At 50.8% G+C, this 26,546-nt stretch overlaps 1 long non-coding RNA gene across 1 annotated transcript; it reads right to left on the reverse strand.

Annotated features, from left to right (window-relative positions):
- On the reverse strand, positions 1-24,312 carry LOC116791904. The gene is made up of 5 exons (XR_004358902.1): positions 22,873-24,312; positions 22,614-22,747; positions 13,024-13,244; positions 2,590-2,722; positions 1-192 (listed from the first exon to the last, which is right to left on the reverse strand). It is a non-coding gene; the product is annotated as an uncharacterized LOC116791904 (long non-coding RNA).
- Between the last annotated feature and the right edge of the window lie 2,234 nt (positions 24,313-26,546).

Raw genomic sequence — 26,546 nt, forward strand, 5'->3', positions numbered from 1 at the left:
TTTAATAATTAATGGAAAACATGGTGTAGGACATTTGCAGGAGAATGGGAGAGAAGAGGAAAAACCTTGAGAAAACCTGTAGGGGAAAGTTGCTGGAACGAATTTCCTCGATAACATTTTCCTGTTGGAACATCACACCATCATCCCTGGCTCCCAAATGTCAATATTCCCACGTGAACACACCTGGAAAGCCTTGGAAAAGAAAAACACAGCAGTTACCTGACACAGTACAGCCAGAGTCATTCCAGCTCTATTATAGCTCTGTATTCCCAGCTAGAGCCATATATTCCCAGCTACAGCTGGGAGAAGGGGCTTTGATGGAGGAAGGAGATTTGTTCTAAATGAAATAGAGATGCAGTTTACTGAGAGCAAAAACTAGTCCTCAATCTCAGCCTTAATTGCATTATAAATAGCCTGGATGCTTTCCTTCCATCCACAAGCTCGTTAAAGCTCCAAATATATGTATGTACAACCTCACGTTTTCTAAACATTTCTATTCAGCTCTCTGTTTCAATGTGACATTTTCTATTTCAAAGTTGACCTATTTTGAGGAGTAGGAAAATTAACTGAATTCCCCCAAATCAACAAACGCTTCACTAGGGGTTGAATAAAATGGTGGGAGGGGTTTTTTTTTTCCTCCTTTTTCCAAAGAAATATACTTCTCACTGGGAACTACCAGAATGGATTTTATTCATTCATTTGAATTCTAGTTCAGCCATGGAACGGAAAAAAAAAGCCCGCCCCCTACACAATTTGCACAGCAATGATTTCCAGCCTGCTTTCACATTTCAAATTAAGCTGATCTAATCTATCCCATGGATTTGGGATATAGGAATCTGAAGTGTGACTAGGGATTGATAAATTGAGTAGTGGGTTTTGTCTGAAACAAAGGTTTCTTGGGGAAATGTCTTTGGCCAAAGAACTGTCCCCAGCCTGCTCTGTCCTGCTGGCCATGGATTCCTCTGGATCTCCATCCCTGGGCTCATTGGCAGCTCTGGAAATGAATGGGAGTGGAGAGTTTGTAGCACAGGCCAGTCTGACAGGCCAATCTCTGGGTGAATTGGGTTGAAATTGGATATTGGGAAGAAATCCTCCCCTTGGGAGGGTGGGGAGGCCCTGGCACAGCTTGCCCAGAGAAGCTGTGGCTGCCCCTGGATCCCTGGGAGTGTCCAAAGCCAGATTGGAGCAACCTGGGCTGGTGGAAAGTGTCCCTGCCCGTGGAGGGGGTGGAACAAAATTATCTTTAGGGCCTCTCCCAACCCAAATCATCCTGTAATTCCATGAATTCACTCACAAGCTCTCTCTGGAAGGTCAGGGCAAGATGACACAGCAGGAGGTTTTCAGGGTTTTTTTTTTTGAGCTATCCCAGTGCCATTCTCCTGTTCTGCAACACTGGGCTGGAGGGGAAAAAAAAAATCCATTTGGATTCCTATTTGCACATCTCAGAGCTTTTGCTCCAGGCTGCCTGAAGGCTGTCGGACAACTCTGTGCTCTCACCAGGTTTCCTTGACAATGCCTACAAGATTTTGTTTCTAAAGCCAGCCTCCAAGCACAGATCTCCCCTGCACAGCAGCCCCTGCAAACCAGCCCTTGCAAACCAGCCCTCGTCTGAAGCCTCACTCGCCAGGATGTGTGAGGAGCGAGATCTGTGCAGCTTCCCCGAGCAGCAGAGCTCTGAACTCGCCCAAACTTTTCACAAAAGGTTGTGTTGGGATCGCTCAGCAATCAGTGCGTGAGCCGCTAATGTGCAGCTCGTGATTGCCGGGAGCAATCACGGGGGCCGGGAACAGCGGGATTCAAAGGAAGATCAGCCACTCGCACAAGGTAACAAGGGCATCTCCAAACGAGCAGCTATTGAATTGGGACCGGGAGCTAATTTCTCCCGAGGGAAGGTTATTTGTTAACGGCCTCTTGAGGAGTTTCTGATAGAGCCGAAGGAAGGGCGACAATTCCTCCTGCCACCAGCCCCCGAGGATTATTCATTCTCCTTTGGAATGAAAACTAAAGCTTCTTGAAGGAGGGGGACAAGGACCTCAGGCAGCAGCACAGATCATGGAACAGGCTGAGCTGGAAGGGACCCACAAGGATCACGGGTCCAACTCTCAGCCCTGCCCAGGGCCATCCCCAGATGCTTCAGGTTCAAACCCCCGTTGCCTGAGCGAGACAGAGGTTCTCCAGCCCCACAGATCAGGGCTGACCCCTCCCTGTTTGGGCTGTGCCAGGGTTGTCCCCCACCTTGCTGCCAACTCAGACCCCAAAGGAAGCTCCATCCCACCTGCAGCTGCTGTACAGGTGCTCAGTGCCAGTCACTGGTACCCACCACCACCTGCATTCCCACCCAAAAATGGCTCCAGCCAAGCAGTAGGAGTTTGAGAGATGGAAAATCCTCTTATTCAGGCGAAGGTGCTGCTTCTGACTTCACTGCCACTCACACCCCTTGTTTTGGTAGGCAGCTCTGTCACTGGGGACTTGCCAGACCCTTGGTTGGCCAATTCCCAAGACCAGAAACATCACAAATAAGTCAGTCTTCTTTCCCCTTCCCAGTCCTTCTCTAAATACCTCTGTGAGACTCACCCAGGTCCTGCTCACCTTCAGGCACTTCCGTGGGCACAGCGAGTTTCCACATGGACACTGTTCCACTACCTTGGGAAGAAGAGTCTCCTTGAAGCCTCCTGGAAGCCTGAGGACATGGCACAGCTGGTCAAATGGAGTGAGTCAAGTCCTATAAAAGATCAAGGACATGAGGTTGAGATGGAGAGGTTCAATTTGGCTGCAAAAAGTCCATGTCTGTGACTGAGGAGTAGAGTTTTCCTCCTGGGAAGTCTGATGGGTCACCTTCTCTCCCAAACCACGAGGCCACTCACACCCAGGCAGAGCTGGTCAGCCCCCAAAATGCAGGATGGAGAGAGTTTAACCCCTGGAAGCCCCAGGTGAGGGGAGCAGAGCCCTGCTCTCCACAGGCACCAGGACAGGAGCATCCGGCCCTGGGGCTCTGCTCCAGACACAGAGAACATGAGCAAAGGCAAAAACGAAGCTCAGACAGAGCAGTAAAATAAATCAGTGACAGATTCTCAAAAAGAGACAAATGAAGTTGAAATTCGTCCTTGTTTATTTTAATGTTTGGAACGTTTTCCAGGTGATTTATGCCCCCGCTTCAATGTGCTTCTCTCTCTCTTTGTCTCTCTCTTTCTCTCCCCTCACTCTTTTTTTTTTTTTCCCTAAAACAGGAAAAAAAAAATATTTGGGGAGTTAATTGGATTTCCAGGCTTCGCAGCCAGACACTGTAATTGATCTCTGAAGAGATGGATTTGCTGGTTAGCTGGGCATGAATTTGACAACAGGAGAGGGAAAGGAAGAAAAATTTCCCTCTGCACACAGAGCAAAAAGGGGTCACATTGACAGGGCCAAGTCTCCCCTTTTCCCAGATTTCCAAGTTAAATAGTGCTTGTTACTTTGGGTCCCTTCCAGTAAGAGGGCTGGGAGATCTGAGCTGGCTGGGAAAACCCCTTTGTTTAGAGCTACATCTCAGAGGAAATTTTTTGGCTCTTATTTTGTCCCAGGTTTTTGAAGTTACGCATGGAAAAATGCCTGTTTGCCTTTAATCTGTGACATGGGACACTCCTTGCCTTTCCATACCCCCTGTTTTTGTGTCCTACCTTGGAAGTCTATTATCTCTGGATGCCTCAAGGAAGATTCCCTGTACCTGCAGCTCCTGCCACCCCACACATACCCCAGTCAGTGTTGCTCCTCACCCTAGACCAACCTTCATCCCAAACCCACATCTTTCACCATACTCTCCCTAAAAGGCAGGTGCCAACTTAAACCTCCTGGAGTTTCCTGTCAGAGCAGCTCAGTTCACACTGTGAGGGGAAGAGGAAACACTGAGCTGGGGGGTACAGAGATCCACCGGACCCCTCAGATTCATTTTGCCCCCATCGAACCAAGTCCACACTGTTGGGCAGGAGGCCCATGGGCAGCACAACAAACCCTGACCCTGCAACAGAGGTTCCTCCAGCATTATACAGAGCCAGACTCACAGAATGTGCTGAGCTGGAAGGGACCCACAAGGACCATCCAGTCCAACCCTCAGCCCTGCACAGAAACATCCCCCAGAGTCACCCCCTGTGCCCCAGAGGATCAGCCAAACCCTCCTGGAGCTCTGGCAGCCTTGGGGCTGTGCCCACTGCCCTGGGGAGCCTGGGCAGTGCCCAACCAGCCTCTGGGGGAAGAACCTTTTGCTGAGATCCAACCTGAGCCTGCCCTGACACAGCTCCAGCCATTCCCTGGGTGCTGTCCCTGGTCCCCCCAGAGCAGAGCTCAGTCCCTGCCCCTCCTCTGCCCCTGCCCAGGCAGTTGGAACTGCACTGAGGTCTCCCCTCAGTCTCCTCTGCTCCAGCTGAACACACCAAGTGCCCTCAGTGTCCTCACCTGGCTCCAAATCAAGGCCCTTCCCCATCCTCGTTGCCTCCTTTGAACACTCTCTAATGGCCTCAGATCTCTCCTATGTTGTGTCCCCCCAAACCGCCCCAATATTGCAGGTGAGGCCACTCTGGTCTCAGTTTAGCTGCTGCAAGCGGCCAGATCCTGCTGTGCTGGATGGAACCACCCTGGAAGATGCTGTTCCTGGAGGTCCCTCCCTGCAGCCTATCCTGGTCCCAGCTCCACAGCAGATGGGAAGCAGCCGTTCCCGACAGACAGCCGCGCTCCAGCAGCGCCCGCGGGGAATCCAGGCTCCCACACATCGCTGCAGGTAAACCCACCTGGGAATTTGGTGCAAAATGCACGTAGCAACAGATTTCCAAGGGTCATCCCTGTGTTTTAGCACTGTCTGTCTCCAGAGGGGGTGAACAAGGCATTTCTGGGAATGTGGCCGCACGGTGCAGCAGGGCAAGAGTTGCTTTCCCACACGGAGCATCCTCCTCCCCCCACAGAGCTGCCCCCATCCCTCCCTCTCAAAACACTCAAGCTTCCTAAAGACTTTGGTTGTTTTGGAGAGTGCCACATCCCAGGAAATAGCATTCTGCAAAATTCCTCTCTTCAGCATAAGGCTCTTCCTGGCTTGTTTCACTTTTTGGTGCACATTTATTCCAAAGACCAGCCTGAGGATTCACTAGTACAGCTTGCGAGGAGCCAAGAAAAATCCACAGCCTTTCTGAGACAGACCCCCCCTTCCCCTCAAGGCTAACTCAAAGGATGGTATCACATTCCCATACACCTGCCAACCTGCCCAGGAGATGTGGAATTGCAGTCCTTTTATCCATTAGAGACCCCTTGGAAAAGCCAAGCACAACTCAAGCCTGTGTTAGTAAAGCCGTGGTGATGTTTTCCTGCTCAGAATCAACCCTATAATAACTGACCCAGCATTTTGGGGCTGCTGACACCACCCTGGCACAGCCCTGCAGCAGGAAACGTGGGGTTTGCACAATGAATAATTAAAGCCTGGAGCCAACTTCCACGGGAAGTCGTCGTGGCCAAGAATTTGTGACATTTCGGAGAGGAAGCCAGCATGTACACAGGGAACAAGAATAGCTGGAGTTACAACAGCTAAATACCAACATCTCTGCTGAAAGTGATATTAATATTGCAGGCAACCTCCAGCTATTGGAGATGATGAGCAGATCTAACACGAGGCAGCTTCGCCTTCTGCTGCATTTCCCTTTGCAGCACCCGCTCCCGGCCGCCCCTCGGAGCGAATACGGAGTCACGTGGATCCCATCCAGTTCCTGCAGCTCTTATCTTCCAGTTTATTTTTTCTACAGCCTGTGTCAAAAATACTAAACAGCCTCATTTTGCCGTGGTTTGCTCCGGGTATAAAGCTCCGTGTAACGGGAGACTCCCGGAATTGCAAAGCAGGTTTGCGGCGGGAACGCTGCTCCTGCAGGTGGGAGATATCACTCACTGCCGAGCTCTACAGCTACTCCAGCCTGTGACAGGGAAGCAGCTCACAAACGGCCACAAGAAGGAAAACATCTGTTAGGAACTAGCAGGTACACAGATCATGTGCAAATTGCACAGCTTGGGCCCGGGTTTGCCGTGCCTCGCTCAGCAGCTGGCGGAGGTGTGAAGGCAGAAGGGACCTCCACAGAGCAGGGAGGCAAGGCAGGATCAGGCACAGCATCCCACCGAGCCTGCAGGCCGTGCTGCAGGCATTAGTGACCTCGGGATCACTCCAGAAAGTCATAGAATCACAGAATCACAGAATCATAGAATCACAGAATCAGCTGGGTTGGAAGGGACCTCTGAGATCATCAAGTCCAACCCTTGATCCAACCCCGCTGTGGTTCCCAGCCCATGGCACTGATGCCACATCCAGACTCTTCTTAAAAACCTCCAGGGACGGAGAATCCACCACTTCCCTGGGCAGCCCATTCCAATGGCTGATTACCCTCTCTGGAAAGAAATTCTTTCTAATATCCAACCTAAACCTCCCCTGGCACAGCTTAAGACCCAGCCCTCTTGTCTTGCTGATGGTTGCCTGGGAAAAGAGACCAACCCTCACCTGGCTCCCCCCTCCTGTCAGGGAGTTGTAGAGAGTGAGGAGGTCTCCCCTGAGCCTCCTCTTCTCCAGGCTGAACAGCCCCAGCTCCCTCAGCCTCTCCCCATAGGACTTGTGCTCCAGTCCCTTCCCCAGCCTTGTTGCTCTCCTCTGGACCTGCTCCAGGACCTCAATATCCTTCCTGAAGTCAGGTTATGCTTCACAGCAGCACGGTGCCCCTGCCCTGCAGAGCCAGGTCTCTCCCGCCTGGAGGATCCCGCTGACCCTCCCACGGGCTCCTGGCACTGGCAGCTCTGCCCTTCACCTCCACCTCACACACAAAAGAGTTCCTGGTCTCTGCCAGACGTTTACATCTGCTTTGTGTTATGGGGCTCAGATCAGGAAACAGAAGGATTCTGTTTCCATCAGGCAGGATCTCTGGTTGATCTCCAGCCAGCCTCGGGACTCGGCCGCAGTTCCCAACTCCGTGTACCACAGCTGGAGAGAAGGAGCACAGAATCCTACAATGGCTTGGGTTGGAAGAGACCTTCAAAGGTCATCTAGTTCAACCCCCCTGCCATAAGCAGGGATATCTTCAACTGATCAGGCTGCTCAGGATCCTCCTCCCTGTGTTCCCACCTCTGTAAAAGGACTCAGACACCTCAGATGCAAGGCAAAGTGCCACCTGTGTCCAAAATCCTGCTCAGGATTGGCCTCTGGAGCCCTTCCCAGCCTTACACAAGCTCTGCCCCGAGGACCAAGGGCATAATTTCGCCTTATTCTTTCTCCTTCTTTAAAAAGAAAAAAAAAAAAAGAAGAGATTACATTATTTATATGCTCTTTATTCCTTGAGAGAAGCAAAAGGAGCAGGAGAAGGGGATCCATCCCTGGCACTGCACTTCCATCACCTCCTCTGAGCTCCTGCTGCCCTCAGCTCCCTGTCAGACACATCAATGCCTCTGGCACGGGATTTATCATGTCAAGAGGAGTTCACCACTTCTGGCACTGAGCAACAAGGTTTATTAAGTCCAGGACACACACCTCAGCAATCAATGGGAATTTCAGCTGCGACTTCACTGAGAAAGGGATCAAACCTTTTAAAATCCTATTCCTCAAACACAGAAGTCCTTTGCACAGAGGCATTTTGCAGAACTACAAGGAAACTCGTGCCTCAGGTGGGCCAAGAGTTGCTGTAGGGAGTCTGGTGACGCTGCATGTGAAGCACCGTGCAAGCCTTGTCACCCAAAATTGGGGTCAAGGGCAGTGAGCTCAGCCTGGGACTGGCTCCAAGGATCATCAGAGCAAAGGTGGCCTTTTTGCAAGAGACAGCTGCTGGGAAAACCTGACTTGTTAGTCAAAGAAAATGAAGGTGCAGAGGTGGTAAAATTGTTCTCTCTTCATGTATCAGGAGGTTTAACATGAAGGAAGAGAAAGTGCTGTTTGAGGTGAAAGGACAACATCAGCAAAAGGTCACAACTCACTCATGAATAAATTTAGGTGAGAAACTAGAATAAGGCTCCTGGCTGTCCAAGCAATTAGGGGGAAAGGCAATGCAACAGGAATGATTTTGCAGCTTGGGAGAGGATGAGTTGTTTCAGGGGCTGCAGTAGAAGAGAGCAGGACCTGGGGTCCTGGTGGTCCTGCCCCAGCCGTGGTTTGGCTGTAAAGCAGCATCTCCACAGCCCTGCAGACAGAGCATGTCAGAGCCAAGGGGTGCTGGGACAGACAGCTGATTCAATTGGAAAAAAAACATGACAAGTCTGAGGTTTGGGTCTGAGACAGAGCAGTACAACCAAGGGAGATAGAAATCAGAAATCTCCACTCGTGCTCAGAAAGCAGCTGCCCAGCCTCTGGGACGAGAGGGTGAAGCACGAGCAGATGCTCTCTGCTGACAAACCAGCCCTGCCTGTCCTGCAGCCCACATGGAAATCCATATAGAAAATCATTAAACAATTACAAGCTCCATCGAAAGGAGATCATCCTTTGAAGACATTTCCCCAGAAAGCTCCGTTTGCAGTTTTCACACAACCCCCTGCTCATCAGAATAATTGCCAGGAGTAAATGCTTTGTACATCAGCAAACACTGAGCAGAAGGAGAGCGAAGCAAAATGAGCCCCAGCAACCCCACGAGTTCTGCCTCTGTGCAAAGTCACGGCCCTCAGACCAAGAGCCCCACGGAGATGGCACCAGCAGAGCATCCACCCTCACCAGCCCCAGTGGCCTCCAGGGAAATGGGCTGTTCCCAGCAGAGAGAAAGAGGTTTTTTCCTAAAATAATCCCTCTGTGCCAGCTCAGCGGTTTGCCAGAGGAAATAATCCACCCGAAAAAATTACCCAGCCAAAAAAAAAATGAGTTCTAATACATTACTTGATTTAACACACGATATTATCACTCCCTACAGACAGAAGCTTCTCTTATTTTGAAGGTGCTTAAGCACCTGATTTCAGTTAGGCCTGAATACTGCTCAAAAATTTGGCCTTTCATGCAGAACCAAGATAATCTTTGAAGACACAGCAACTCAACCGGCTTTGCTAAATCAATCTCACTGTTATTTTACTCAGCGTAAAAGAAGTTCCCAGGGATCCCATTTCCACTAGAACTTGTTAACAATTTAGAACTATCACCTTGATCATTAAAAACAAACAATGGGAAAGAAAAAGAAATCATTAAATTAATCCTTGAACTGGAATCCCAGAAGAGAAAATGAATTATTTTTCAAGACTGCGAGAATTAGGGGCCGGATCGGGTAAAAACACGGAGAGCAAACGCATGGATACAGTGCCAGGCAGCATCCAGGGCTGCTGGGGGTCACAGGGGGGGCTGCTCTGCTTCAGAGTTCTTGGATTTTATTGTCTACAGAGCTTGGCAACCACACTGTGTCACAGCAAGGCGACATTCAAAGCAGGATGAGCCTTTGCAGCTCCCAGAGTGATTCCTGGCGGAGCATGGACTGTGCTGGGGGGGGACTGGGGGCAGCTCAGGCCCAGCAAGGAGAGCCAAGCCCTGCAGAAACCCCACGAGGACCTGGACCACAGCCTGTCACCCCTGGGCTTCTGGGGAAAGCACATCAGGCCTTGGGAGCTCTGACTGTGCTGCCTCAGCCAGAATTCCCATCTCTCCCACCCAGCCGTGTTCCTGCAGCCCAGAGGGCTCCTCATCCCAGTCCAAACTCCTAAATTAAGGCAGGAAGGCCTGGAGGAAACATTGGGAGCTTTTCTTAGAGCAGCTGATAGAGACAGAAACAAGGACACTTCTTGGATGCAGGGGCTGCTCCTGTCTCCTGAGAATCCAAGTCCACACACTTGTCAGGTTTGGGTGGGATTTTCTGGGGAGACTTTTTTTTCACCATTTGGACTGAGAAAGGCATTAATTATCCTGTAAAAGCCATAGCTAACCACACTTACAACCCCACCACCACCGAAAACAAATGCCTATATTAAATGCAGAGTAAGCAGTGTGGAGGCAGGGGAGGGAAGCCTCTTTCCATGGGAAGGCCAGGCAATAGGATCCTGGCTTCAATCCCATCCCAAGGGAATGCCAACATGCACTTCATGCCCTGCATGTCATAGAGTGATTGCAGGTGATAATGGGAAGGGATGAACTGGAAGAAGAAAAAGTTCCCCAGTTACCTGCGTTCACTGCAGCCACAGAATCCCAGAGTGATTGGGGTTGGAAGGGACCTCTGGAGATCATCCAGTCCAACCCCCCTGCCAAGGCAGGGTCACTTAGAGCAGGTGACACAGAGGAACACATTCAGGTGGGTTTGAAATCACAGAATGTGCTGAGTTGGAAGGGACCCACGAGGTCCATCCAGTCCAGTCCTCAGTCCTGCACAGGAGCATCCCCAACAGTCCCACCCTGTGCCCCAGAGGATCAGCCAAACCCTCCTGGAGCTCTGGCAGCCTTGGGGCTGTGCCCACTGCCCTGGGGAGCCTGGGCAGTGCCCAACCACCCTCTGGGGGAAGAACCTTTCCCTGAGATCCAACCTGACCCTGCCCTGGCACAGCTCCAGCCATTCCCTGGTGCTGTCCCTGTTCCCCCCAGAGCAGAGCTCAGTCCCTGCCCCTCCTCTGGCCCTGCTCAGGAAGCTGGAGCTGCAGTGAGGTCTCCAGAGAAGGAGACTGTGCCCTCCCCAGGCAGGTGCTCCAATGCTCTGCCACCCTCGAGTGAAGTTCTTCCTCATGTCGAGGTCCCCAGTGCTGGACCTGGGTCATGAAAAGCTTGGGAAATCGAGGATTTTTTCCCCGCTTGGCTGAGGGAAACATCTTTCCTCACCGGGGCAACCTCTCCCGGCTGAGCGGGCTGGTCCACCCCCCGAGGGCAGTGCCACCCCGGCCACGGGCCACCAGCCTGCCCTCTGCTCCGCTGGCGACCTGCCCGCTGTCGGGTGCCCCATCACGGCCCTGGCAGGGGCTGCCACGTCCCCACCCAACACAAATCACTGGGGCGTCACCTCCGCGGGGCCGGGACGGGAAGGGACCGTCCCAGCGCCGGGACAAACCGATTTCCTCCATGGAAAAGGGGCTGTCGCGGGGAACGGCGGTGGAAAAACCTGGATGGGGGCGGTGGGAAGTGGGGGCCTTCGCTTTTTCGGGCTGTTAACTGTAATTAGCCCGGTTTCTCAGATGTAATTATCCCGCGAGCTCAAAGCAAACACCCCGGAGGAAATTGCACAGTTGAAGGCGGCGTGGCATTAAAAAATAAATTATGAGAGTCCTGCTCGCTCTCTCTGCGGATCTGTCAGCGTTTTCCCTCGAAAAGCCCCGGCTTGGGGGAGCTGGAATCACCCGGCTGTGACTTTCCCTGCCAAACTGTCTGCCTAGACACGGGATCGCCGCGGCTTTCAGGATGCAGAATTCCAAACTTCCCCCCCCTCAGCTCCCGGCTCGGGAGACGTTCGGCTTTGTCACAGCCCAATTACGGCATCGCTGCACTTTGGGGGTGGGGGAGCCTGTTTTGTTTGGGGTTTTTTCCCAGAGGAATTAAATTCTGCAGGCTACTTAATCCAGCGCACGAACAAAGCGTGTGAGGTGTTTGGAAACAAGGCAGCCGAGAGCAGATCACAATATTCCTTCCTCTGGCACAAGGAGCTCCCGAGCCTCCTCGCCACTGCCCTTTTTGTTGCTGCTTGAGCGGTTCCCATAATGAGGGCCGTGCTTTATCCCAAATTTCTATCCCGGGAGGTGGAGGAAGCCAGGCAGTTCAAGAGTTGGAGTCAACAGGGAGCTGGATCTGCCCGGAGGCTCGTGGCTCATCTTTTTGTTGGCTCCCGCACAGGGAGCTTTGCTCAGCCTCCAGCTCCGTGGCCACTGCTCTGAGATGTGCAACCAAATCACGGGGGAAGGAAGGAAGGAAGGGGGAACTGGGGAGCAGCTCTGAGCTCCTCACACAGCATGTGATGAGGCCACCAGGGAAGACTCAAAGCTTTCTGCTGGCTGACTTCTGATTTTGGAGTGTCTTTTCCATCCGCTGCTGTAAGACAACACCAGCCCAGACTCAGCCAGACACTTGAAGCCAGCAGAGCTGTGCTGGCTCAGCTCAGCAGGAGACCTCCCAATGTCATCCCAAAGTGCTTTCCCTCAGAGCACTCCTGTCCCGTGGCAAGTCCCTTCACATGGACAAAACCTCAGATCCCAAGGAGGTGTGGGTGACCTTGAGGGAGGAGGTGGTGAAATAAAAACAGGGTGGGACAGCCCAGGAAAAAAGTGGCACCTCAATGGCTTTAAAAGCTATATAAGAGACATTAACACACCTTCAGAACACCTGCAGAGCGCTGGGATATGGAACCATCCCCAAACTTTCCCTTTCATCACCAAACACCACTTCATTCATCCTGCCACAGCTGAGGTGGGTGAGACACTCCCAGGAACCCTGGGTAAGATACTTTCTCTACAAGAGACAACCCATTAAAGATCAGCACCGTGCCTTTCATCAGAAAAACAGCTTCCCTCAGGAGTCCTACAAATGGGCTTCTCCAGAGCAGCCCCCTGCCCTGTGTTGTGGGTAATTAGTGGCTGTTTCTGGAGAATGAGATACAACCTCCAGCAACACCAAGCCCCACTTTTAGTTAAAACCCTAATACTTCTTAGAGAATGAATCAATCCCAGTGACTCTGCTCTCCACAGATCCAGTCACTCACAGGATGCAGAGAACACGTCTGGAGAGCCCATTAAAAGCCACTCGACTGGAAAATAGTTTCTGGCCTAATTCTAGCGCCGGGGTCTGGGTCGGGGAGAGGAGTCTGACAGCGAGAGTGTGTCTGTGGGGAGGAGAGGCAGGGCTGGCAACTGCTCCACCAATCTAATGTATGGCACTCTCCAGGAGTAATTAATAATTAATATTGGGAGCCTGCTGAAATCTGTTGACTCTGTAAACCACAGCCTCTCACTTAAAGGCCTCTGGGCATGCTGAGACAAACTGGAGAACATCCCCACGGAGGGACTCGGCATAGACCAGAGCAACAGCAAGTCTCAGCTGCTCAGCCCCAGTTTTTATCCCTCTGCTTCTCCTACCCTCCTTGTCCTGTTGAATTTAGCATCATTCCTTACCTCTGAGCAGAGGTGGATGCAGATGTGATGCTCTCTGGTCACTGCAATGCTGCTGCTGGTGCTTTGGTGGGAGCAGGAGGATCCTGGGTTAGCACAGGACACCGAAGTCACCAAGTCCAACCTCCTCAGAGGGTCTACTCAGATGTTCTCAGGCCATGGACCATGTGTTCCATGCCAGAGGATATGCAGGATAGCAGTGGAGGGTCCCCAGGACACAAATGCTGCCAAAAACCAGTGATCTTGTCTCCTTTCAAGCACTTGGGGTTGATTGGAATGGTAGTTAATTCAATTACTTTCCCCAGGTTGAGCCTGTTTTGCCCATGATGGTACCTGGTGAGTGATCTCCCTGCCCTTACCTCAACCCACAAGACTTTCTGTTTTCCCTGCAGTTGAGGAGGGGAGTGATGGAGCAGCTTTGGTGGGCACCAATCCAGCCAAGGTCACCCCAGCACAGTCCAGGAGAGATTATCGGATTTATAGATAGATTTATCCAATTCAGGAGCTGGGCTTGTTGCCCCAAAGATCAATTAGAGCTTTCTGAAGGCTGAAATGCATCATCAGGGCACTGCAGTTTGCTGCCTTGGCTCCAACCAACCCTCCTTCCTGCGGATCCAGGCGGCCCTCATTCCAAGCTGTGGGGATCATTCCCAGTCTCCCTGTTTTCCCCACCTCCCATCCCTGTCACCGTCTCAATCTGAGTTTCAGCCATCAGAAAATGCCTGATCTCTGGGGACTGTGGTCACAGGATCTGTGGGATCAGCACTCTGTGAGTTAATAATAACACAGGGCTGAGGATCAGCAGCATTCCCAAATCCAGCTGTGAGGCTTCACAACCCACTTTGGGTTGCACCCTGAAGGGTGGAACAGGGTAGGACAGGTTTTCTGGATGGGAACCACAACTCCCAAGGAACAGGATCTTCTCCTCTAAATGTCACAAACCAGAAGAACTCGAGGGTCTGGGCCAACAGTTTGTGAATCTGGGCTGTGGGATCACCCAGATCTCTGCAGCATCAGCTCCAGGGACAGTCTGACTACCCCAGGAATCACCTTTTCTTTTGACTTCACTCAAGATTCAAAGACAACCCTTAATAACTTTTAAGTATCACACGGTGGGGTAATTGGATACACACAGGTTGGGGTCACTCATTATATGTGTCTATTATTACTTCTGCTGTGTTCCAAGTTTGGTAGAAGACAGGAAATGCACTTTTCATTATAAAAGACATTATTCTATCCCCTGCATTACGAGTTATATTTTATCACGGCTACAGTTTAATGATGGTGACAGTCTGCTAAGATACAGCAAATACTTTAACTCAGTAGGTCACATTTTATATCTTATTCCCCATGTAAATTTTAAATTCTGTTCAGTTACTTTCATCAGTATTCAACAAATACAATCCCATTGAAATTTGTTTTTCTTTCCAAAGGGTAATGGAAAAAGGCCTGCTCGTAGCATTCAGATGGGAGCACACCTAAAAATACCTAATATCAGGAAACAATTATACATCTTCACTTGAATTAAGAATTTGCATTTAGAAAGGAGGAAAATATGCCCATAAATAATTTTTCCCCAGCTTCCTGTAAAAAACAAGGGCAACCAATGTGAAGCTGGAGTTAAAAAGTACTGAGGACGTGGTTGTCCTGCAAAGGTGTAAATTTGTTTTAAACACTGAGAAACCAAACCTTGTGAGAATGAAACATGGGAGAATGTGGCAATTCCTGCACCGTGGTGCAAAAGACCAATATTTTGGGGGGAAAGAAAGCCAAACAAGCAAAGCTTGTTTCTTACTTTCCTCTGTTTTTGTGACTATTGTGTTTATATTCCAAGCCATTAAGTCTTTCCTTCTGGAATCCCTCAGTGAGACGGAGACTTAACAGTTCTGGTTCCCCAAAAGTTCAAAAACTGAAGGAAAGCGGAAAAATTAAGAAACATTTTTCTCTTTTTTTCCTTTTTACTATAATGAGAAAAACAATCACTTAGGTTTGAATGAAACCTATTACTGAACTTCAACGAAACCACTTCATTTGGTCTCCAGGTCTGTAAAGAGTTTGGTAAAATTTCCAGAAAAACGCATGTGAGGTTTGAAGTGTGAAGTTCAGCATTTTCCTTAGGAAAGGTGAACAGAGGGCAGGTTGTTTTGGGGAGCACAACTTCCCTCCCATGTCCCAGAGTCAAACTATTTGCTGTACCTTTGCTGCACCCCTGAAATGTGGGAAATCCAAAGGAATTTCCGAGTGTGTCAGGGTTGCCAAAGGCTGGGAGGGGATGGCACGTTAAAAAAAATACTCTTGTGGAAAAACATAATCTACCCATCCGTCTTTTTTTGTTGTTTGTTTCTCAGGGGAGACCCAGCGGGTCCAGAATCTCTGCTGGGGCTTCCAGATGCTGAGATGGGCATCACTGTGCAGGGAGTGGGAGAGACCCAGTTGTGGTGGTTTGAGACCCCTCAAAAATCCAATTTCCAAGTCCAAGCCCCCCCTCCCACAATTTGCTTCAGTGTGAGAGGGTTTTCAGACAAAACACAGCTACTCAGCATTGGGGGAAGGGGAAAAGTACTTATGAGGTTTATTTACATGCATATATATATATAGGTAACAACTTAACTATCCTTCTATGGTGAAATAATATATTTACATTACATTAAATCTCTCTTTTTCTTCAACGAGAGTCCAGGAAGAAAAGAGAAAAGTCCCTTTGTCACTTTTCAAGTCACAGTTCCTTCAAATTAGTTTCTGTGGTATTAGTTGGTGTCTTTTATTTTTTAAGGCAGCAGATTTGAGTGTTGCAGAATTTTTCTACTCTTACTTTGTGAAAATCCCAATCCCTCGAGCCTGAGCCTGTCCCAGGACACCAGTGGATCCTGAATCCCTGCCGGCTGGTACCAGCAGGGCTGCATGGGGCTGCATTAACAGCAGCTGCCAGCTGAATTCCAGCCTTTTCCCCTTCATCCACGGATCTCCAGCACCAGAGGAAAAGCATCTCTTCAGGTCCAAGCAAGATGGATTTAAGGGGAGAGGCATCAGGCTGGACTTCCAGGAACAGAGCTGAGACACATGGAGCACAGAAGGAATGCAGGGAAGTGGCTGTTTTGCTCTGATTTCCATGGATGTTGCCATGAGCAGCATCCCTGAGTCCCCCCTGCTGACCCTGCCACCCACCAACACTCCCTCAAAATGAGCCTCTCCGTAACCTCCATTCCCTCTTCTCCCCCTCAGGTTCAACCCTGCTGAGCACAACAACATCCCCCTGGAAGAAGGATGGAGCGTGGGAGGCTGGAGAGCACGAGCCTCCTCCCAGCAGCAATCCCACAGCCAGCAGCTCCAGACAACAACCTGCATCTTGCTAATGACTGGAGTAATGATGGCATTCCCGTCGGGAACTGTGGAGACAACAAGGCAAACTCTGGTCCTAAGTGCTGTAAAATGCACAGGAGGCTGTTTAGGGTAATAAATGTTTGGAAATGCAGAGAGCACACCCTCACACACAGGGGAGCCCGTTGGGAGCTGCATCTCCCTGTGCTGAACAAAGTCCCTCCTGATTGCTCTGTCTGGAGCAACATCTCCTGTGGTGATGCCCAAGCTGAACAATTCCAAGTTCCCCCTGAGTGATGAGTCCTCTGCCTGCAAGGATCCTGCTGCCTTTCCAGCCAAACCACACCATAAAGCTCCCAGGGAAGGGAGGATGAAGTTTATACTCGTAGAATCATCAGACTGGAAAGACCTCCAAGGTCATCAACTGTTCCTTCATGGGAAGGACAAGCCCAGAACTGCCAGTGCTGTGTTGGCAGTGGCCTTCCTGCCACCCCTTAATCTCTGGGATGCTTAAGCTCTGATTGAATTTGCACAAAGGGAAATACAAACCTCCTGCCCTGCTCAGCCTTCCAGCATTCCACTGCCTCCACCCAAGTCTACACTCTCCCTCTGAGCCTTGTTAGGAGCAGTGCTGCCAGTATGGGTTCAATTCCTTAGAAATGGGATCCAATCATTCCAGATCAGCACTCTGCCTATACCTATTCCATAGAACTCCACCATTTAAACCCGGAGAACAACCTGCAAACAACCTGTATTTTCAAATTTGAGCAAGAATAGCTGGTAATAAGCATATATATCAGTACAAACCCAGGAAAGCTCAGCTGCCTTTTCCATAGTCACTGGTTTGTAAAGATTTTAAAATACTTATTATGCTGTTCTTTAACTCTCCATCTTGGCCAGTTGTTATCTGGAATTTTATCAAAGCCAACAGGGAGAAAAATAACCTCTAAATGGACATTGCCCAAGAAAGAAAAGCACAAAAACTCCCACCATCTTTACCTTGTTTACCTTCCTGGAGCTGACAGCGCAGCTCCACAGGTAACCCTGGCAGTGTTTTCAGCCCAGGAAAATTCAGATTTAATAACAGGAATAACAATAACTATAAAAAAGACACTCATTAAATAACAAATGGATACGTGTGGCTCTTCAAGACGTGGATATCTATTCATATGTTAAAGAAAGCCTTGGAACAAAAGGTTTCCATGCATCCAGCTCCCACGTTCAACAAGCCTGCTGTGGGACAGGGATATCCCATCCTGGGGGAAGGAGGGTTGTTGCCCAGGTGGTTCCCTGCTCAATCTTTGCTCTTAATCACATCAGCATTCGAGGTGCAGCATGATCTCGGGCAGCAACAGGAGATGAGAGGCCAGGAAAGAGATCCAAGGGAGCAGCAGGAGGATGGAGAAAGAGGAGGAGTCCAGAGGAGGAGCAAGTGCCAAGTGCCAGGTCCTGCACTTTGGCCACAACAACCCCCTGCAGCCCCACAGGCTGGGACAGAGTGGCTGGAGAGCAGCCAGACAGAGAGGGATCTGGGAGTTTGGATTGACAGGAAGCTGAACATGAGCCAGAGTGTGCCCAGGTGGCCAAGAAGGCCAATGGATCCTGGCCTGGATCAGGAACAGTGTGGCCAACAAGTCCAGGGAAGTGATTCTTGCCCTGGACTCAGTGCTGGTGAGGCCACCCCTGGAGTGCTGTGTCCAGTTCTGGGCCCCTCAGTTCAGCAAGGACATGGAAGGGCTGGAGCAGGTCCAGAGAAGAGCAACAAGGCTGGGAAAGGGACTGGAGCACAAGTGCTGTGAGGAGAGGCTGAGGGAGCTGAGGCTGTTCAACCTGGAGAAGAGGAGGCTCAGGGGAGACCTCCTCACTCTCTGCAACTCCCTGACAGGAGGGGGGAGCCGGGGGGGTTGGTCTCTTTTCCCAGGAAATGATCAGCAAGACAAGAGGGCTTGGTCTTAAGCTGTGCCAGGGCAGGTTTAGGTTAGATGTCAGAAAGAATTTCTTTACAGAGAGGGTGATCACACACTGGAATGGGCTGCCCAGGGAAGTGGTGGATTCTCCATCCCTGGAGGTTTTTAAGAAGAGACTGGATGTGGCATCAGTGCCATGGGCTGGGAACCACGGCGGGGCTGGATCAAGGGTTGGACTTGATGATCTCAGAGGTCCCTTCCAACCCAGTTGATTCTATGATTCTATGAAAGGGGCTGAGGAAAGCCAAGGAAGAGAAGAGGGCACCTGGGAGACTCTCACTGAACAGCCACGGCTCCCTGCCAAAGCAAACAGTTGGACATGGAGGGCTCTACATGGCTCTGCTTCGCTTTGACCATCTGGCATATAGTGAAATTGCCTCCCTTTGTGTTTTCTCCAATGAAGTGGTTTTACATTCCTGCTTTCTCTCCCTCCTTTCTCCTCTCCCAGGCCAACATGGAGCTCCTCTCCCACCTTTCATCTCACACGTCCTTAACGAGAGCTGCTGAGCAAAGAACAGCGCCCTGGGGAGTGAATCCCAGGAGGATGGCAGGGACGGGCAGCAAAGGCCTGCACATGGGCAGCCACCAGCTCTGCCTGCCCTGCTACCCCTTTCCTGGCACACTCTCCTTCCCTGGGCTCTCAGTCTGAGAACGTAACAGACTGAGGGCAAAGACGGAAAGAGAAACCGGAGCAGTTACACGGGAGAACAGAAAAGCAGGGAGAAAAAAATCCTTCAAAAAGGTGCAACTGCAAAGTGATGACAGGCTGGTGGAAGGGAGTTAGCAGAGAGGAGAGCTCTGTTCACCTCCTCCTCTCCCTGTGATTAGGAAGAAGCCAGCAGAGCCATTTTGTGGGGAACTGTGGCACCCACCGCTCTCCCGCTCAGAGGGCGAGAGACTGAAATAATCAACATTTCCCGCGGAAGAACAGAAATGCAAACGCTCAAACTCACATCTGAACTGACAGGTCCAGTCAAAATACGTCACCCTGACGTTCTTCAATTAGAAAAGATTCACAGGCTCATTTCACGGCCTAGCCTGCAGTCCCAGGCCACATTACACAACCACACTGCCAGAGTCTCTGTTTCCTGTAAGCCAGAAAGGTTTGGGATGCATTTCCAAGCCCAGCGAACAGAGGAACTTTTGCAGTGGTTTTTCAGGAAGCTTGTCTCAGTGGGCAAAAAGAAAAAAAAGGAACACAAGCACGAGGGTGTGGAGAGGTTTCCTTTGCCCTGTTCAGCCTCTGAAACCTCCATCATTCAGCACAAGACCTCACCCAGCAAGTTCCCAACCCCATCACTCCGTACTCTTCCACGATGCTGGAGGTCCGTGTGGACTCCAAGGACTGCAGGAAGGAGCTCAGCAGCTCTGCTGGCACAAATTAGTGGAGCTGAAACTTTAGAACAGCAAGAGAGAGTTTTCCTCCTGGGAGCAGTAAATTGCGACGCCAGTCCCTAAAGACCCTCCTTGCCATTAAGTGATTAATGAATTCATTAACACCTCTGAGAACGCAGGAAATATGACATGGACAGGCTGCCCAGGCTTTGCAAAAGAGGTTTTTAAGGAACAGCAGTGAATAGGGACTAATTAAGCTATATGGCCCATGGCAGCACTACTTCATTTATCCAGAGGGGATGAGCAGAGTGGTGAGATTCCCTGTCTCATTCTCTGACCAGCTTTGATTTGACCCATAAGGAGATGTTAAAATCAAGGGTTTATTGCTATTATAAACCTTTCATTTAAAAGGGGGAGGGGGAAAGTCTTTTTACTGTAATAGCTTTAATGACTTTCCCAGTGTTCCCAGTCCAGGGTGGAATGGTCCCAGGGTAACTGGAGAAACTGTGCAATGGTCTCTTCCAGCCCTACAGAGAGCCTTAATTCTTGCCCTAAAGCCACGGTCACATGCTCAAGAGCATTTCACTGACAGTTTTATTTACCAAATGTAACATAAGCAAGGGACTAAACTCTTGGGATGAAGTGTGAGCCGGGCTTAGTGTGTGACACCCGCACTAAATCCAGGCATGGGATCACCTCCCACTGTACATCAGCAGGACACTCCTGCTGCTCCCACGGCTCCAGCCAAGCAGTGACAGGAGCCCATCCATCCATCCCTGACAAATGCATCCCACCCCACGTGTCCCAGGCCTGGCTCCCTGCTGAGCCTGAGATTTGACCCCACCAGCCATGGCTGAGGGTGCCCCAGTGCCTCACTCAGGGGGGGGATGCCAGTTATCCCCTGTGTCTCATAGTGGGATGCCCAGTTATCTTCTGTGGCTCAGGGTGGGATGCCCAGTTATCCCCTGGGGCTCAGTGGGGGATGCCCACTTACCTCACATGGCTCAGGGTGAGATGCCCAGTTACCCCCTGTGGCTTAGGGTGGGATGCCCAGTTATCCCCTGTGGCTCAGAGTGGGATACCTAGTTACCCCCTCTGGCTCAGGGTGGGATGCCCAGTGACCCCCTGTGGCTCAGGGTGGGATGCCCAGTTATCCCCTGTGGCTCAGGGTGGGATGCCCAGTTATCCCCTGTGGCTCAGAGTGGGATGCCCAGTTATCCCCTGTGGCTCAGAGTGCGATGCCCAGTTACCCCCTCTGTCTCAGGGTGGGATGCCCAGTGACCTCCTGTGGCTTAGGGTGGGATGCCCAGTTACCCCCTGTGGCTCAGGGGGGGATGCCCAGTTACCCCCTGTGGCTCAGGAGGGGATGCCCAGTTACCCCCTGTGGCTCAGGAGGGGATGTCCAGTTATCCCCTGTGGCTCAGGGGGGGATGCCCAGTTACCCCTCCTGAAGGGACAAACAGCTGCTCCCTGTAGCTCATTTCTCTTCACTCATCTTGGTCATTGTACTCATGTCACATATTTCACAGAATCCCAAAATAGTTTGGGTTGGGAGGGATTTTAAAGCCTCCCCCCACCCTGTGCCAGGGGCAGGGACACCTTCCACTAGCCCAGGTTGCTCCAAGCCCTGTCCAACCTGCCCTTGGACACTTCCAGGGCTGGGGCAGCCACAGCTCCTCTGGTCATTTGCTGAATTGTTGCAGACAATGTTGGGTCCATCTCCACAGCCACCAACTACTGCAGGAATTCCTTTCTATAACCCAAGTGGGACAAGCATTCTTCACCCCAAAATGACACAGCCTGGCTTGTACTTTGGTTTTCAGTGTCCTATAAGACCTTCCCTGGGAACAGGAGCTTGGGCTGCATCACTGTTCACTTCCAGAACAGGCTGACAAGGCTTGTGAAGAGCCACAGCAGCCCAAGGAGACAAGAGATGCTCTGCACGCAACACTTGGTACCACTCAAAGGGAAATGGAGGTGGCAAGGAGCCACCACGATTTCCTGCAGGTGCTGGGGCTTCAGGAAATCTGAAAATTGTGGGGAATCAGGCTGAAAAGACAACTCACTTTTAAAGACGGGTGGTAAATTGGAGAGAGCTCAGAGAAAGCCCCTACAAAGATGAAAGGGCGGGAGGTATTGATTTACGTAGGAAGATCAAAAGAGCTATATTTGTATATGGTAGTTTAGCTAAGTGATGACTAAGTGTTTAAAGGGAAGAGTTTGAAGGACATAAACCGAGGGAGGGACCATCAGGGTGAGTGCAGTGAAGAGAGCTTAACAGGAGCAGTGCAGGGAAAGGAAAGGAAGGGAGAAGAGGGAAATCTCAGCTGCCTGCCCACAGCTGCCTTTGGCAGGGAGATGTCAGCGGTCCCACCGACACCACACATTTGGCAACCCAGCTTCCCAAAGCTTCTCAAGCCCCATCCTGTGCTTTGCTCGCTCCAGCTCCACCTCCAGAGCAGCTCATGCCCTCCCACAGCATCCAGGAGCGCATGGGAAGGTCCTCAAGAGGAGCCAGGGTGCCAGCACAGCCCTGTGACTGCCCCCACTCACCCAGTACCCCACACAGGAACAGCAATAAGGCAGCTGGATATCTCAAATCCACTTCTGAGAACCCCACTGTCCTGCTCCATCTGCTCCAAAGCCTAAGGAATGCATCCCCAGTCTTTAAACTTATTTAAACCAGTTTGGAACTATCACTTCTTGCCTGGAAATAGCGTTTGCAAAGCATTAACCTGAGTATGGCACAAAAGCTAATCCCTTTGCATGGTCCAGTGACATCCCAGACTGCAGGGGACCTTCTGCTTGATTGTGCTCTGCCTTGGCTGGGTTACACAGGATTTGCAAGGTGAGGGCTGGGACCACAGCCAGCTGAGCCAAGGCTATTCTGTTCCTCCAGATAATTCAGACCCAAGTGACAAAAAGGCAGTTAAGGTGACTTTTTAAGAAGTGTCTTTTTAAGAAGTGACTTACCCTCAGCCTCCCTCTGTGGGCTCAGGTTGGCAGATGTCTCCCTGGTGACAAGGGACTGACTCCTCTCCAAGAAGAGCAGCAGCCAGGAGCAGTTCAGAGGCTGGTGCCTTGGAAATCCTCCATGGAGAAGAATCCTGTGTGCATAAAACACATATTTCCCATGCTGGGTTGAGCCCCAAGGCATGAGGGTGTGCAGGGCTGGAGCTGGGAAGGATCTGGAGGCCACATGCTTCATTAACCAGCTGAATTCTTAAGTTACCTCATAGTCTGGTATCTGCTTACTCTGCTAAAGGCTGCAGCTCTCCACCCCAGCAGTGCCTGTCCAACCTTTCAGAGAAGACATTTCCCACCCTGCTGGAGAAGGGAAAGGAAAGATAAGTGAGAATCTGATAAGAGAGCCTGATTGAATCCCTCTGCCACTGCCTGGGATACCCTGAAAACTTTATGGCCTCACTTAGCCTGAAAACATCCACAAAAAGCTTTTGCTCCAGGATGAGCAGGGACATCCAGGCAGTTTAGATCAATTCCAATGCTCTGCTCTCTGGCCACATCATTCAGCATTTTATCCACCATTTGCTGGAGTGATTCTCTTAGCTGGGAACATTTATAGACAGCAGAAAGGGAGGTCACACAGTAAGTAAGGATGAGAACAGGGCGGGTTGCACCGGAGGTTAAACGAGATCAGATACCAGGGGCAGGATTCATGGCCCTTAGAGAGCCACTAAATACATTTTTCTCACCCCATCCTATCAGGTGTCAACAGGGTCTCCCCCAATCGAGAGCCCCCTGATCCATGTGGCCAAGCACAGATTAGGGAGGATAAACATTCCTACGTGGTTGGAAAGGGTGACACAACACACGGGGTGTTTTGCTCAGCCACACATGGTCCCCTGACCACGAGCTGCTCACCCTGATCTGCACTGCCTGGGCACAGCACTGTGCAAAAATGAAGTCTGATGCAACCAAATGCAAGATAACACCTCTGGGAAGCAGGAATGCAAATTACAGCTACTTACAATGTGAGAGATTACTTCAGAAAGCACCACTGCAACAGGACTAAAGATGCTGGAGTAAGAGAACATTCATCCAAGCAGGGACAGGAACTGGGTTTTCCCTGACCCTTTGCATTTGCTCCCTCTCTTACCTTCCATTTTTCTCCTTCTTTTACCCACATTTACATGACTTCATGTGAAGAAACCCAACCCCCTCCAACATTTTACACGCAAGCTCAGAGAGCCCTTGTGCAGAGCTCACCACAGCTCTGCATTTGCAGAGCTTTTCCAGGAGATCTGGCGTGTCCACACAGGGAGGGGACACTCCAGGGAGCATTCCAAAGGATTCCAGATACACAGTTGAGGGCTGGAAAAACTCCTAACTCAGCTCAGCTTGTTCAGTTTGTTGAAGAGTTGCTTCAGAGATCCCAAGATGTCTAGACACCTCCAAATGGAAACATCCTGGGTTACAGAGGACTTCCCAGGGTTTTGACAGTGACACAAAGAGATTCAATGCCTGGAAGTTCAGGTCAGATAAGTCCCAAGGTACAGTGCAACTTCCCAGCAGGGAGAGCAAGTGAACACTGGAGGAGCTCTCAAGGGTGTGGATCCTCCTCCTTTGACACCACTGGCCCAGCAGGAGACAACTTTGAGACAGCCAGGCTTTAATCCAGCTCCTGGGAGACAGGATCTGGGCTGAGGGGAGAGGAGCTGGATGGTGCAGGGCATCCCCCTGTGCCCCTGCTCCCTCACTTGTCCCCTAAACCACGACAAGAACAGGAAATTCTATGTAATCTGCTGCTCAGCCTTGGACTCCTCATTAAGCCACTTGGTCTCATCCACTCTCACTCCCCCAGAGCTCAGCTGGTTGCTGCAGACATCGGGAAGGAACTCATTTATTTGTTCTCCTCCTCCAAGCTCATTTGGCCGGACAGATGTTGCTCGCTGTTTCTTTTCTTTAATCTCCTCACCTTCCTCTCAATTGCCAGAGATTGGCTGTGGCTGGAGGCACAGCCAGGGTCTGTGGATGTGCCAGGAGTGGGGGGGTCACTCTTTTCTGTGCCCTTTGGGCTCAGTCAGTGCCACCTCCCCCAGTCCCCAGTGCCGTGGGTCACATGGAGCTTCCACGAGGTTTGGTTACGATGGTCGGTACCACACACGGAGTTCATAACCTGGACATCACATGCTTTAGCCTGTCAAGTGATACCTCTATTTAGAACCTTCCAGGACTGCCTAAATAAACATATGTAAGAGTTTAAATTCAATCTCTCCCCTGCCCTGTCCCCTGTAAAACTCTTTGATGACTAAGCCCATTAGGGGAGGAGCAAATGGCTTGGAAATGTCACAGCTGATCTCTGCTGACCTTATCAAAGTGCAGGATCAATACACTGACCCCTTCGGAGCAGGAAACCTTAAGCAAGAGCCAAAGAGAAGCAATTAAAGCAGAATTTCAAGAATGGGAGTGAAGGAGATAGAAATACCCCTCTGTTCTGGCTCTAGAGAGTGAAAAACAAATGATCCAAAAGTAACGGTGATGCTCAGAATTATCATATACATAATTAGTATGTGATAAAGCAGCAAATAAAACATAACATCCATTCATCATGCTGACAGCTGCAAAGCCACATTGCCAGGCCCTCAGGAGTCAGTGGGGAGGGGGTGCCTTCAGCACTGCAGGTACTAATCCTCACTGCCAGCTCAGGGAGCCCAACGTGCCCGTGGCTCCACAGGATGCTGGCACATCCCAGGGACTGGTTCTGAGCAGGCAAGGCAGGATCATGTGCTCCTGCCTGCCTGGATTTGAAGGATGGAGAGGTATCAGTCTTGGTAGCAGCTAAAGAGTGTCCTGTGTGTCTGTGACTGGAGACACAGGGACCTTCAGGCCTCCTGGGAAGATAAAGTGACTTTCCTGACATCTGGAACTTGAGCAGCTCCACCATCTCCTGCCTGCAGGAGTCCCTGCCATGGCCTTGAACCAGGTAAGTTATCACCATTCAGAACAACACCTCATCCCATCCTGGGAGATGGCAAAGCCAATTCAAAGAGCCTGCAGCCACAGGGCACTTGGTGTGTTCAGCTGGAGCAGAGGAGGCTGAGGGGAGACCTCACTGCAGTTCCAACTGCCTGGGCAGGGGCAGAGGAGGGGCAGGGACTGAGCTCTGCTCTGGGGGGACCAGGGACAGCACCCAGGGAATGGCTGGAGCTGTGTCAGGGCAGGCTCAGGTTGGATCTCAGCAAAAGGTTCTTCCCCCAGAGGGTGGTTGGGCACTGCCCAGGCTCCCCAGGGCAGTGGGCACAGCCCCAAGGCTGCCAGAGCTCCAGGAGGGTTTGGCTGATCCTCTGGGGCACAGGGGGTGACTGCTGGGGATGTTCCTGTGCAGGGCTGAGGGTTGGACTGGATGATTCATGGGGGTCCTTTTCCAGCTCAGCACATTCTGGGATTCTGAGTGATACTTTGGAGGAGGAGTATGGAACAGTCCTGGCTACCCAAAGAGGTGCAGCCAAAGGGTTTATGGTCAAATACAACCCATCTCAGCCCTTCTAGACCATAAAACAGCACCTCCACCACCTAATTCCTGGGCCCTGTGATTCTCCATAGGATGTAAAAGTATTTTCAGATAAATTTGTTATTTACTTTCCCATCCAGAGAGCAATCCATGGGGTAGAGGAGCAAAGAGGAGTTATGGTTCCCATGAAGGAGAGTTTAAAGGAGCAGGTGACAGAGAAAACACCTATCAAAATCAGAGAGAGGGTGATTAAATAACTTGTAGGACTGGGGAGTCCATCCAGAGCAGCTCTCTCTACAAGGTTTGGCCAAAAGAGAGATATTTTTCCTTCTTTTTGCAGCTGTTGTTCAAATTTACCTTTCCTCACCAGGGTGAACACGAGCCATTTGAAAGCAACTTGGTGACAAAACAAGAAGGATTCAACTTCTGCCTCT

Source organism: Chiroxiphia lanceolata, chromosome 10 (genome assembly GCF_009829145.1).
Source record: "Chiroxiphia lanceolata isolate bChiLan1 chromosome 10, bChiLan1.pri, whole genome shotgun sequence".
Lineage (NCBI taxonomy): Eukaryota > Metazoa > Chordata > Aves > Passeriformes > Pipridae > Chiroxiphia > Chiroxiphia lanceolata.